Source organism: Lissotriton helveticus, chromosome 3_1 (assembly GCF_964261635.1).
Source record: "Lissotriton helveticus chromosome 3_1, aLisHel1.1, whole genome shotgun sequence".
NCBI lineage: Eukaryota > Metazoa > Chordata > Amphibia > Caudata > Salamandridae > Lissotriton > Lissotriton helveticus.
This window is the reverse complement of record NC_136061.1, coordinates 1,343,736,048-1,343,748,184: the sequence shown is the minus strand read 5'-3', so window position 1 is coordinate 1,343,748,184 and position 12,137 is coordinate 1,343,736,048. Positions and strand designations below refer to the sequence as shown.

Genomic DNA, 12,137 nt, shown 5'->3' with positions numbered 1-12,137 from the left:
TCCTTCATAATTAGTTTATATGATTGATGTATGGAAATCACATTTTATTCATAGGGGAGCATTATAATCACAAGTGTAGAGCGCAGCCAATATAATATTTTGTCTTATCAACATGAAGTATTACAATTTTGAAATATATTAACTTGAAAATTGATGAGCTTAGCCCTTGGAAAAGTGCAAAAAGAACAATTGATGGACAGAATGCAGAACAATGTCATACATTCACCCCAGTACAGAGATCTGGCCTAAATCCATGGTATTTTTGCTCACCATGCCATTCCAGTTTGAACCCAGCCATATGCAAATCAGTCTTGACCCTGCACCCAATGGAAACAGTCTAGCTCCAACTGCCAGGCCAGGCCCTCCCTGGACTGGAACCAAACAACCTAGGACCAGTTTCGGGGTATCACCCCTCATCAGCCAGGATGGCTGGACTCCAGTGGCATGGATAGGACGGGACCCACGTCTGGGCTTACCCGGCCCACTCGGGGTGACAAATACAAAAAGAACAGTTGATGGTGTGTGTGTGTGTGTGTGTGTGTGTGTGTGTGTGCGTGTGTGTGTGTGTGTGTGTGTGTGTGTGTGTGTGTGAGGATGTGTGGGTGGGGTTGTGTGGGTGGGGTTGTGTGTGGGGGGTTGTGTGGGTGTGTGTGTGGGGGGATGTGTGGGGGGTTGTGTGTGAGGGGTTGTGTGTGAGGGGGTTGTGTGTGGGGGTGTTGTATGTGTGTGTCTGGGGGGTTGTATGTGTGTGGGGGGGTTGTATGTGTGGGTTGTATGTGGGGTTGTGGGTGGTTCAGGCTAGCTCGCTGCGCTCACTCGCTCCCGTTACCGTGTCCCTGAAAACATTTTCATAAAAAGGTGTGTCACCAACATGAAAAGTTTGGAAAGCTGTGATATAGACGATTACAAACACATCCAAGTAGTCCCTTAGGATTTCATTAATAAAAAATTGAAACGCTGCAGGCGCATTGCATAAGCCAAAAGGCATTACACAATATTCGTACAGCCCAAACTTAGTACGAAAAGCCGTCTTCCACACATCTCCTTCCTTTATGCGGATCTGGTGGTAAGCCCCTCTTAAATCGAGTTTTGTGAACACTGTGGCCTTACGCACCTGATCCAACAGGTTGGAGATGAGGGGAAGAGGGTACTTATTCTTTACTGTCACCTTGTTTAGGGCGCGATAGTCTAGGCAGGCTCTAAGGCCCCCTTCTCTTTTCGGAATAAAAAAAAGAGGGGAAGAAACCGGGGAGGTTGAATGACGTATGAATCCCTTCTTCAACATGTCTTGGAGATACTCATAAAGATAACTCGTCTCAGGTTCTGTGAGGGCATATACACGACTGACAGGTAGGTCGGCCACTGGGACCAAATCTATCCTACAATCATAGGATCTGTGGGGGGGGCAAAACTGTTGCTTTTGCTTCATCGAACACTTCTGCATATGGTTGATATACTTCAGGGAGGGAGGCACCATCGATTATAGAAAGCGCACAATATACAGGAGTGTGCCAATGAGTCATGTCCTGGTAACAATGGGTGAGGCAATATGAAGATCTTAGAGTTACTGTTCTGGCTACCCAATCAATAAGGGGGTTATGTAGTTGAAGCCAAGGAACCCCTAGTATGGCTCCAAATGTTGGAGTATCGATAAGATCAAAAGATACCGTTTCTGGGTGTCCGTTATCACACAAAAGGATGATTTCTGATGTATGAAAAGATATTAAACCAGAGGACAGTTCAGTTCCGTCAACTGCTCTGACCGTCTCAGGATGTTTTTTGGGGATGAATTCCAACCCCAAGTCTTTTGCTACCGCTATGTTTAAGAAATTTCCTGTAGCTCCTGAATCCAATAGTATCGCCATCGTATGTCTTTTTTGCGAAGGTAGTACAAATATCACATTTATAGCAAATGGTTTTGGGACTGAGGTCCATGTGTGGCCTAAATGTTGGGAGGTCTTTAGTAACACAGGACTTGGAGGAGCGACCTCACTTCTCTCCAAGTCAATCAGTTTTCCGACGTAGAGACTCGCCCACTTTTAACAGTAGTGTCTCTTGCATTCGGCTTTGGTTTTGCAGGGCACTCTCTCGCAAAATGACCCCCTTTTCCACAATATAAACAGAGGTTCAGCTTCCTCCGCTTCTCCTTTTCTTCAGAAGACAGCGGTCCTCTAATGCTTCCTATTTGCATAGGTTCAGAAGTGTTTTCGGGCTCTTTCTTTTCATTTCGATTCAGAAAGATGCGGGTATATTCTCCCTTAGTTTTTTCACCTTTTCGCTCAGGTAAACGGTGTTCTAGCTTTATTACTAAATCCATGAAGGCAGAGCATTCTTCAGGTGGATCTACTATTTGGGATAGTATATCTTTAAGCTCGTCCTTGAGGCCTCTATAGAACAGGGATGTTCTTTTTTCCTCTGGCCATTGGGTTTCGGTCACTAGCCTATTAAAGGTTGTGATATATGTTAATAAGTCTTTGGATCCTTGCTTAAGGTTGAGTAGCTCATTGTCACTGGCCTGCATATAGGAATGCCGGGCGAACAGACTTCTCATTCTATCCTTAAATAAAACAAGATTGTACAAGATAGGGTCATCGTTTTCAACCAATGTTACGGCCCATAAGGCAACATTCCCACTTAAATACAAAATAATGAATGCAACTTTAGCAGCATCATCCGAAAAAGAAGTGGCTCTACATAAAAGTTGCAAATGGCATTGGTTCATAAATACTCCGTATTTAGAACTATCTCCACAGAATCGTTCAGGCATAGCTAAAGGGGTTTGTGGGGGTGTAACCACTGTGACATTAACAGGAGAGGACCCCGCCTCGGGGACAGTGGACGTAGTGTTTACGTGAGGGACCTAAAAGTGTGCAGGTTGTATATAACTACGTTTACATTTAGGTGTAGTGTCTGGTATCTTACTGGTAATATCTCGCTGTGTTTTCAGTACTGCATTTTCTGACACTAAGCGTTGATGTTCCCCTTTTATTAGTTTCAATTCCGTCTGAAGGTTTACTACCGCGGCTGCTAGCTCTCTCATGGTGCTATCAGCCGATTCCCCCTGCATTATTTCATCCATTCTAACACTTCACTCGGGAGGCTTATGTATCGTGGGCTAGGCTTTCTGTCAAGTTCAGGGTGTATCCAGACAGAAGTCCAATACCTCAGGAGCGAAGCTGGTGCCTCAACCTTTCCTAGGATTGCCTCCACCACTGTGTCCAAGGGACTATGCAGGGAGAACAGGCAACCACAGAAAAGGAAGAGACCAAGTCAGTGGTCTATCCGCTGAAGGGGTTGTCCGGTAGGAGGGGCGGCTATAGCTGCAGTGGAAATAAGAAACAGAACAGCACAATGTTACTCTACTAATGTATATGTACCCAGTAACTTTCCCGCTAGAAATACTAAGGTGTGTGTGATGTCCCACACTTACCCCTAACATCAATGCAGCAGGACTTTAGTAACGGTGACCCAATAGTAGCGACTTGGTCTCTAACAGAAAACAGGTTCCAATAGTTCCAACGAAGAAAGAACAAACACCAATCAATATCCGGTGGTTTGGAGCAATAACACAAAAAAATGATTTCCAAAAGAACAATTGAGGCCAATTTCCAAAAGGACCACGAGGGCTGGTTATGGCGGCAAATAGCACTAGATATGTCCCAGCTTATGAAATGTACTCTGAGCAAGCGTCTGCCTAAGAGAAGAGAAAGAGCAGCGTCTCTCACACACTGTTCGTGGAATGCGCGGAGGAGTCAATAAAGTTTTCCAGACGCTGTGCAAAAAGAATGGAAAACAAAACAGGAACGCGTCGACCCGTTGCCTTCACGGGGACACACCTCTCAGAAACAAGAAGTATACAAAGCGCAAACAAAACTCCAAGATAGCACCTGACCTAATCAAGCCGAGCAGTTCCAAGGTTAAGCAGAAACCCGACCCCGACACGCAGGGTGCTTCAGCGGGCAGTCCGGTAGGAAACACGAACAGCAGTGAAAATCCAACGAGGAATCAGGAGGGCGGGCAGTGAGTGAGGGGCTTGACAGGATCCATGGGGAAGTTGCCGGGATCACCGAAGGGGGAGCTTGACACGACGAGGAATCCAACAGAAGTGCGGGACTAGGAAGGAAAGATCCTCCCTTCCTGGTCAGCTGACCAGTCTCAGGGCAGTATGGGACAACACACCACTCCTCCCAGTGTAAAGCATTATGGTATTTGTGGTGCAGCCTGCGATCCCCTTCTAGAAGACCTAACACACTAGTGCCAATGAAATAATTAATATAATTAGGCTTTGATCTGAATAAACATTGTTTCCCTTTCTGTGACCTGTCCAGGGACATCGCAGCGTATGTCTCACCCTTCTCATAATTTCCCTCTCTAAATGCCTAAGATGGTGCCTGTGATTTCTGTTCATCAGCTCTCTTCTGGAAACTTACCCTTCTATTTTCTACCATATCCAGGAATAACTTCTCTTCAATATGCAAGCCACATGTTAGATTATTTTTATTCAAATTCCCCAAGAAGAGGCTTTACAAGTGATGGAGATTTATCTAGACCAGAGAGAAAGACCACATCGGGTGCCCACTGCCTTTATCGTAGAATTGGTGGAAATAGCACTTAGGAAAAACTATTTCACCTTCAATGGTGAGTACTACATGCACGTGAAGGGGACCGCCATGGGGTGTCCTTATGCCCCAGAAATGGCGATTCTCTTCATGGAACAATACGAACAGAAGTTTGTGGAAGCTAACAACCCATTCAGAGATCGAATTTTACAGTGGTATCGTTACATTGACGACGTCTGGCTCCTGTGGCAGGGGAGCCAGGCGGAGCTAATGTCTTTCCATGGGTGGCTCAATTCAAGACACAAGGCATCAAATTCTCAATAGAAAACAGCACTAGCCGCATGACGTTTTTGGATGTTGAAGTGAGATGTGAGGAGGACGATTGGTCACATCGCTCCATAAAAAGGCGACTGATAGGAACACCATTCTGCACCACAGAAGCGCCCATCCACGCAATCTAAAGGCCAATCTGCCCTATGGGCAATTGCTTAGAATTAGGCGTAATTGTTCGGATGTGGCTGATTATGAAAGACATGCGAGATCTTTCTGTCATGACATGCAAGACAGGGGCTACCCTAAGAAGCTCCTTAAGCACTCATTCAAACGTGCTAGATATACGCCGAGAGAATGCTTGCTGCAGCTGAAGCAACGCCCACCGATGAACAAAATGGTGTGTGTTACAACGTTCTGTCCCGACACCCACAAGTTGCGTCAAGCTGTTTTAAAGAATTGGCATCTACTAGAAGGTTTGAATTGTCCATTTCCTAAGCCTATCTTCGCTTACAGAAAAAATCGAAGTATTGGCGAACAATTGATTAGAGCCGATACTACCATTCCAAAACCTAAAAGTGACCTTTTGTCACAATGGAACCTAAAGCCAGTGGAAGGCCATCACAGGTGCGGCAATTGTGTTGCTTGTTCTACCACAATTGAGGGCAATGAATTTGTCCATCAGGGCACTAAGTGGAGACATACAGAATTCTCCAACTGCAAAACGAAAAATGTCGTTTACGGAATACTTTGCCCGTGCCCACTAATTTACATAGGCAAGACCAGCCAACAAGTGAACCAAAGAATCAGCCAGCATCGATCACGCAAAAAGAAAAAACTGGTTGAACACTTCTGTGATAAAGGCCATAATGAACATGAATTTAAATGGTCAGTGTTATTCAATGCGAATTCAATGACACAAGCCACGATATTGAGCGTGCCTTACTGCAGAAAGAGGCTTATCTCATTTTGAAATACAACAGTACTCAAACAGGTCTTAACAGCTTGTCCGAGATAGCCCACATATAATTGACACAGACACATAGTATAGCGGACTGGCATCTGTTAGACATCCCTGGCCTTAATCTGTAGCCTTATGTTCTCTCATTAATATATCCTGCGTATAAAAAATAAGCGTGGCCACCGCCTGGCAGGTAGAGATATGCAATCTTAAAAATGGGTGCAGTGTCACCTACAGACTCCCCACATGCTCTGTTATGAAGTTTGTTTAGGGTGCATACAACATATGATTACAATAATAACCCTTAATGTGCTCGCCGTACTTGTGACATATATGCGATCTAAATCAGCGTTCAAATTAAATTGGCCGGTTTCAACATTAGTGTTTATATACGAATTGTCAATAAAGTTTTGATTTTTTTACCTCAACCAAGCGCGTAGCTAAAACAGTTACAAAATAGGTTTTATACTGCTAGTCTTTGAAAATGACACTACGCAATAGGCACGCCCCTACTTTATATGCGCTTATATGCGCTTCACATAATAAATATAATTTTATTTTTGCGCAAGTTCGAGGACACTACATCGTGCCCTCTTTTGGAGGTGGGCTTTAAATACAGGAAGTGCCTGCGCGGCCATTTCTTGTGAGAAAACTTTGATTGCACCAGCGGCGTGCTGCTATTCCTGAGCAGGTAATTGCCAGGACATGCTTTTGGTCCATTTAACGCTCAGAATCTGTTTGAATGCTTAGACTTTTAGCTACAAGCGCTCACACTCGTTTTTTCGCTAACACAGGACGGGCAATTGAGAGCACATTTTCAAAAACTTTCAAAAACTTAAAAGGGAACAGAAACACATCATTAAGGTAGGCAAAATGACTCCTGCCCATTCTGGTATTTTAATAATGCATGCACTATGCGAATACAGTAATCATCAGCCCTATCACTAAAACAATTTTCACTATTGTTTTAGGAGCTTATCCGTATGGTGGTAGACTACATATAAGTACGCCTGTTGGCGGCAGTCGACAACATCAAGGTATGCTTTAAGTAGTACTGGGTTACGCTTTAGTAATGAAACCACGAGCTGGTTTGATTTACTAATGTACAAAAACTTCTCAAAATTTCTTGTAGGGAGTCCTGCCTGGCCACGTTTAAAATAATTGGTTTGAAACCCTTTTACGCCTTAATGCCCTGCTCTACTTACAAACAAGTTTGGTATGTAGCAATTTTCTTTCTCAGCCCATTGCCTTAAAAGAAGTTTGGTTTTGAGAAGTGATGAGTAAAATATTTTCTTTGCATCTTGCAGATACAAAGAATAAAACAGCCCTGATGAGAGATCAGCGACAATGTGCCTGATCTCGAAACGCGTCGGCACTTTCATAGGGTGGAATAAAATGTCATCTCCACGATACTAGGACCGGCTGGTCCAGTATTGATTTGTTTAAGAGCCATTCATTTGCTTATAATTCCCCCTTGGATTGGTTTTTTCTATATTTTTCTCATTTTTTGAATGTAATGTTTGTTCTAATGTTGTTTGTGATGTATTCTTAGTTTTTTGTAATGTTTGATGCAAGAAATTTTCCTTTTGGTAATGTGTAAAGAATTTGTTTTCCATGTATGTACAAAGTATTTATAGTTGTGTAAATATTTAATGTATTGTTGTTTTCTGTCATACACCTTGTCATAACTTGAAAAAGATTTAAAAAATTGACACTAAGTAAAGTGTCGAGGGTGATCATAATAAATTGATCTTTTCCCTCTCAAGAAGCTTGTGGAGATTTTGTGGTTCGGGCAATTTGTGTTACATATTCTATAAAGGGTCTAGCCCCCACCACGTGTTTATGGACCTATCACCTTTTGTTCATAGATTATTTTTATAGGCATGTTCTACATCTAATGGTTTAGTCATATGGAAAAATTCTCCTATATAGCATGCATTCTTAACACTTACTACTTTATTTAGTTCCCTTACAATGGGTATGTCTGAAAATACTAAATCTTTATCAGTATATTGATACTCCAGCTTACCTGTCATGTAATTAGGCAACTAAGGACACTACATGACACACCATATGTTAGTGAAAGGTGATGGTATGTTATACTTTCAGAAACAGACAAAGGTAATTTCATGCAGACTTAACAATCACTTCCATTCATAGTATTAGTATACTCATACAACAGCTTAGCAAAAACATTTAACGAAAAATCACTAATTGATTTGTCATGATGGAGAATGCTTCTATCCTAATTGTTCTTCATTAGTATGCACAGGTTGTTTAGAAACATCTTTCATTCCTTCAATTGACACATCATTAGTATTATTTCCGACGTTATTCACATTAAAAGTGGGTATGACTACAATTAACAGGACCGATATAATTGTTAATAGAAAAACACTACATAAGGAGGTTTTAATACATCTACGTTTTAGACTAGATTTTGGTTGTTCAGTCACTTCTGTTTCTGCCATTTTGATTTACTACAAAAATCTACAATCTCTTAGTTTAAAATCTAAAAAATCGGTAAAAATCTATATGAACTCTTCCAGTCCCGCACCCAGTTCTTCAATTCCCCGGAGGAAGTTTTTGAATGGACCGACGAGACAGTGCGAGTCAAGGTGAATACCCCCCCTAGGCGGAACTCGGATTCGTCGACCACCGGGAGACCTCCAAAGCCGCCCAGAAGGTCACGCAGCAGGAGTAACTGGAGGTCGCGCTCCCAGAAGCGCCCGCCTCCCCGCGACGAGACGGCCGAGGCACCGGAGGAGACGGACTCTTCCCCGTCGAAATCCTGACACCCTTACTTTCACGCTGACTCTGGCAACGGATATCCTGGGCTGTTGAGGTACCTGGCTGGGTGGAATAGGCCTGGCGCTGCTCTTGGACATGCCACTCATTGATGGACTACATAATTCCTTACTCATGGGTGGGCAGTAGGTCGGGTGACGCTTACCCGAGGGCGGGCCTACTCCCGGAGTTCGTTCCCACGTGTTGGGTGGGAGGTTGTTAGATACTTAGTGGGTAGTTGGGTGGGATCCATTGGTGTAGTGGGTCTTAGACCTCCCGTTGGAGGTTTGTGATTGCCTGCACCGCGACACGTACTTCAGTGTTTCTGAGGTATGGGGTGGGGGGTTGGAGGGGGGGTCGTTGGTACAGATTGGGGCGGGGGAGGGGGCGTAGGGGGGGGACCGGGGTTTGGGGGGCTCGGGAATCATGGGGGGGAAGTTGGATCTAGCTCTAGCACGGTGTTTACGAGAACTTGGGGGCAACTGCATGTGCGCGTGTGGTCTTGGTGGCCCGATACTCTCAAGGTTTGGGTGATTGATGGCGGCTGATGAACAGGGTGCAAGCCTTTCGCATGCTACGATGCGTATATTGAGCTGGAATGTGAGAGGGATGCTTGACAAAATCAAACGGAGTGCGGTTCTGCGATTGGGGAAGACTGAAAAAGCGGATGTTTTGTTACTCCAAGAGACGCACCTCATGGGCACAAAGGTTCTTAGTCTGCGGAGGTATGGGTATGACCAAGTGTTTCATGCTGGGTTCACGAGAGGGTCCAGGGGAGTTGCAATCTTGATTCATCGCAGGGTCCCGTACACACACGACACACAGTGGCTGGATGTGCATGGACGGTACGCGTTTGTCAAGGGGAAGCTGGGGAGTGAGCCTGTGGTCTTTGGCAGTGTGTATGCTCCACCCCCACTACAAGACGCTCTGATTGAACGACTGTTCGATATCTGGACTGACATCCCGCTTGTGTTGACGATTGTGGGAGGAGACTGGAATGACGTGATGGACGGGAGGCTTGATCGCTGTAGACCCGGCGGAGGCCGGTTATTAGATACTACTACACGACTGAGTAGGATGGTGCAAGGGATGGGATGGATTGACGCTTGGCGGCATTATCATGCATGTACCCGCGAATATACCTTTGTGTCCGCGGTCCACAAATCCTTCTCTCGTCTGGACTACCTGTTTGTCCCACAGCCCTAGGGGCCTATCTGACCACTCCCCGATTGCATTGACGTTGAGTCTAGGTGTGCGGCGACAGCCGTTTCGCTGGCGACTATCCACGTGGCATTTGCAGCGCGATGACTACCAATCGCGCATGAGGGAGGCAATAGCGCATTACTGGATAGAGAATGAGGACCCGAGTATGGATGCCATGACCTTGTGCGAGGCCCTGAAACCTGTGCTCCGGGGCGTGGACATAGCGTGGTGCGCCGCGAATCGTAAGGCCCGCACGTTGGCCCTGGCGGACGCGGCTGACCAGGTACGTACCCAAGAGGCGACCTGTCTGACAGGGGAGAGCGAAGACGCGGTGACTGTGTTGCTGCACCTCCAGCGCTCTTACACCTTCTTATTGCTAGATGAAGCCAGACAGAACTGGCTAGCTACGCAGAGTCGCATTTATCAATGGGGGGACAAATCCAGCACGATGCTTTATAGGCTGTGTCAGGATACCTATCAAGCCCAGCCCTTGCTGGGACTCTGTGATGCCGCCGGAAATCCTATATCAGCTCCCGAGATCCTGGCCCAAACCTTTGCCCAATATTACGAGACGCAATATGCCCCCCAGGACTCCCTCCCGGCGGAGGAGATCGATAGATTCCTTGCGGACCTTCCGCCCCGGGCGCTCTCGGACGAGGTTAGGGATCAACTGGACCTCCCGCTGTCTGCTGAGGAGCTGGGAACAGCTCTAGGCGGACTAAACACGGGCAGGGCCCCTGGGCCCAATGGGTTCCCCTGTGAATTCATGAAGTTGTTCCATCTCCAATTGGGGCTGCGCTATAAGAAAGCCCTGGAAGTGGCCAGGGACCGTGGCAGACTGCCGGCGGACTGGCGACATGCCGAGATCGTGTTTTTTTGCAAGCCAGGGAGGCCCCAAGATAGTCCCGAATCTTATCATCCGATATCATTGCTGAACTTCGAGGCGAAAATACTGGCAAAGGCTCTGGTGAATCGCCTACTCCCATATATTACGGACTTGATTCATGCGGACCAGGCGGGCTTCATGCCCCACAGAGCGACAAGACATAATATACGCCGCGCGCATTTAGTGGTAGAAGCGGTGCGGGCGGCGGGCATCCCTGCGGCCCTCTTACTGGCGGACATTGACCGCGCCTTTGACTCCTTGAACTGGCCATATCTTCGGGCGCTCCTCCTCCGGCTTAATCTGGGCCCGCGCTTTTTGTCGTACATTCACTTGCTGTATACGGACCTGACGGCAGCGGTCAGGGTTGCGGGGGCGGTCTCCAGTTCATTCCCCATTGGTCGGGGCACCCGACAGGGATGCCCCCTCTCACCTTACCTGTTCGCCTTGGCTATGGAGCCGCTTGCGGCTTGGGTGCGGATGGACGCTCAATTGCACGGAGTGGAATGGGTGGGAGGCCCATCCGATAGGATTGCACTCTATGCTGATGATGTGCTCTTTTTCCTCACAGACCTCAATAAATCGGGACCGAGGGTCCTGGACATAATGCACATTTTCGGGGAGGTGTCCGGTCTTAGGATCAATGTACGGAAGTCGAAATTGTGGGTCCTGGGTGACCGGGGGACCCTGGGCCCTTGGGCCTCGGCCTTGCAAGAAGTGGCGGGAGGCCTTAAATATTTGGGTGTCTTCTTGACGGACGTTCCGGGAGTGTCATGGTCCCGTAACATAGTGCCAGTCTGGGACAGGATCCGCTCAGATATGCAGACGTGGTCCAGGATGCCCCTGAACGTCTATGGCCGCTCGGCCATCTTCAAGAGGGTAGCCCTACCCCGTATTCTCTACCAATTGCAAAACCACCCGTATCCAGTTTCGTCGCACTGGTTTCGGCAGGTGAACTCTGCCTTGGGTCGATTCCTGTGGACTGGGGGAGCAGTAAGAGTGGCGCTCCGTACCTGCTTCCTGTCGACCTTCTGTGGGGGGCTGGCCACCTCGGACGTCCAATCCTACTATCAGGCGTCACACCTGCTTGTCCTTAACGAATGGTGGTATGGGGATCGGGGAGACCCGACCTATGCCCTGGAAAGGTATTTGATGGACCCGGACACGCTCCATACTATCCTGTACTCGGCTGCTCTCCGGAAACGACTCCCGATGGTCACTCAGGTGGTCTTCAGAGTGTGGCGCGACGCTCTCCGCCGCATGGGATGGTGGAATAGGCTAACGGGTGAGACTCCCCTGTGGCACAATGGGAGACTGCCCGCTTTGGCTTCCCTGCGGGGCTTTGAAGGTTGGGATGCTATTGGCATCTCGGCACTGGGCCACGTATTAAAGGGCACAGTCCTCAAGTCGTTCCAGGCATTGCGGGTAGAATTTGATATGCCCCAGTCTCAGTTCTTTCGATACCTGCAGCTCA

At 47.0% G+C, this 12,137-nt stretch overlaps 1 long non-coding RNA gene across 1 annotated transcript in view; it reads left to right on the top strand.

The window, feature by feature from the left end:
• LOC144824968 (uncharacterized) overlaps positions 1–8,800 on the top strand; it is a 138,202-nt gene extending 129,402 nt beyond the window's left edge. The window contains exon 6 of the long non-coding RNA XR_013609210.1: positions 8,340–8,800. This is a non-coding gene — a long non-coding RNA (uncharacterized LOC144824968). The remainder of the gene's footprint in view (positions 1–8,339) is intronic.
• Positions 8,801–12,137: the final 3,337 nt, after the last annotated feature.